Genomic DNA, 2,500 nt, shown 5'->3' with positions numbered 1-2,500 from the left:
AGAGAGAGAGAGAGAGAGAGGGAGAGAGAGAGAGAGGGGGGGGGGGGGGGAGAGAGAGAGAGAGGGGGGAAAGGGGAAAGAGAGAGAGGGAGAGGAGAGAGAGAGGGGGGGGGGAGAGGAGAGAGAGAGGAGAGAGAGAGAGAGAGAGAACGGGACGAGAGAGTAGAGGAGAGAGGAGACGAGAGAGAGAAGGAGAGAGAGGGATATGAGGAGACGAGTGGAGATGGAGGGGGACGAGTGTGTGCGGTGGAGCAGGGAAGAGAGAGAGAGAGAGAGAGAGAGAGAGAGAGAGAGAAAGAGAAAGAGGAGAGAGAGAGACCGAAATCGAGAGAAGAATGGAGAAAGATCCACACAAACAGAACAGACTGAAAGGGAATGGGGGCGGGGGGAGAGGATAGCAAAATCGTAATCGATCTAGTCCTTCAGCAACATATCCCCTCCCCTCCCTTCACCCCCCCCCCCCGAAAAAAAGAGAGAAAAAACAACAACCAAACAACAACCACAAACAAACAGAAAGCAAAACAAAAATACCAATCACAAATGACAGGGGAAACCACAAAAGAAATGTATAATACCAATACTTTTTTCTTTTTTTTATCTCTCTCTCTTTCAGGTCTCTCAGCAATACATTTCCCGCTTCCCTTCCCTTCCCTTCCCTTCCTCTCCCCTCCCCCACCTTCCCCCTCCTCTCCTTCACCTTCTCCCTCCCCTCCCCCACCTTCCCCCCCCCTCCCCCTTTAATAAGAACTCGTCCATTTCATCAGATAATGTTTAACCAAAAGAAAAAGAAAGAAAAAAAGATAAAGAAAATAGATACACCACCACCACCACACAACAACAACAACGGATACAGAAGATGCTGTTCCCATTTGAAGATGGAAACGATCTCTTTGGCCGGATTAGTTTTCAAAGATGGAAATTCGCCACACAATAAGCGCAGCCGAATGTTAAAATTATTAAAAAGATAGAAAAGAGAAGAAAGAGAGAGGTGGAGACGAGAGGAGTGTGGAGGAGAGAGAGGAGAGGCAGAGGGATTGATAGATTATATTTTATTTTAGAATTGGAGTTATTTAGTATTAGCTAAAATAGATATAAAAAAAAAATTGTTCTAAAAAGTGTGAGGTGTCTACGCACCCCCCTCTCTCCGCTCCCTCCCTCCCCCTACTAGCAGGGAGGTCTTTCTACGCTTACTCTAACCTTACCCCCCCTACCCCCACCCCTACTCTATCTCCTCCCCCCCTCCCCCAATCTCACCCCCACCTCTCTTACCCTCATCCCCCCACTCCTATTCCCTCTCCTACTCCCTACCTACCCCCTACCCTATCTCCTACCCCCTCCCCCACTCCTAGCCCCCCACCCCCATCTTCTCTCTTACCCCCACCCCCCCACTCTCTCCCAGAATCCGAGGACGCGCTGTTGATGAGCTTCACTTTGTCTTCAATTGATTCGTATCCTTTCTGTTATCAGTTCATTGTTGTGATCAGCTTTTTACTTTTGGATTAATATGCCTTCATTTTCCTGTTTAAATGACAAATAACAGGCAAACATTAAACGGATTTTTGTTATCTTTTATCTTTTATTTCTTATGTTTTATTTATTTATTTTTTTTCTCTGTTAGGTTGAGATCACACAAAGTAACGATAATAAATGACAAGGAAACAATTATACGAATAAACTTCTTAAATAGGCCTACAGAATTTCATCCCAAAAGAAAACAAACTTAAAACAAAACAATAATCGGATATAAGTATCATATCTATATAATCCTTCCACCTCCCCCCTCCCCCCCCGGATTTTACAAGCTAATCAATAAGCAGTCCTTCTAATGTTCTTAGTTACGTTACTGTCATCCTCATTATCATAACGATAATGATTTCGTAATAACATGAACTAAGGTGTTATCACGATTATCTCAATCACCACGCACAATATAATTATTATCTGATAATCTTATCAACGTATATTGGCATTCATTTATACGATGTCGTCTTGCAATAGTGGCACTGTAATGACAGGAAAATAACGTCATTATTATATGACACCGTCGGGAGGAACGGTAGGGGGGGTACCTGGGTGGAGTGGTCTCCATGCGGTATGGAGCAGAAGTGGGTTTTGAGTTTATTTTTATGTTGGGTGTATGTATATTGTTGGTATGGTGGTGTTTTGGATGTGGGTTGGTAAATAAATGGTTTAAAAGGGGGGTGAGTCGTGGGTGTCGTTAAAAGTTGTGGGGAAGGGTGAGGGTTGTGGTGTGGGAGGTGTATTGAGGGTTTGAGGGGTTGAGGGTGAGGGTTGAGGGTGGTTGAGGGGGTGAGGGGGTGTTGAGGCTTGTGTGAGGGTGAGGGTGAGGGTGAGGGTGAGGGGTGAGGGGGGAGGGAAAGGAAGTTCATAGGCAATTCCAAACTTGACACTTTCTTCTTTCTTTTAAGGAGCATTTTTTCTCTCTCTCTCCCTCTCTCTCCTTTTCAGGTATTGTCGAAGGAATTCTGCTGTGTCGGTG

This window comes from Penaeus japonicus, unplaced genomic scaffold (assembly GCF_977035675.1).
Source record: "Penaeus japonicus unplaced genomic scaffold, GWHDUDI00000001_assembly GWHDUDI00000012, whole genome shotgun sequence".
Classification (NCBI taxonomy): domain Eukaryota; kingdom Metazoa; phylum Arthropoda; class Malacostraca; order Decapoda; family Penaeidae; genus Penaeus; species Penaeus japonicus.
Note: the sequence above shows the minus strand (reverse complement) of the source record.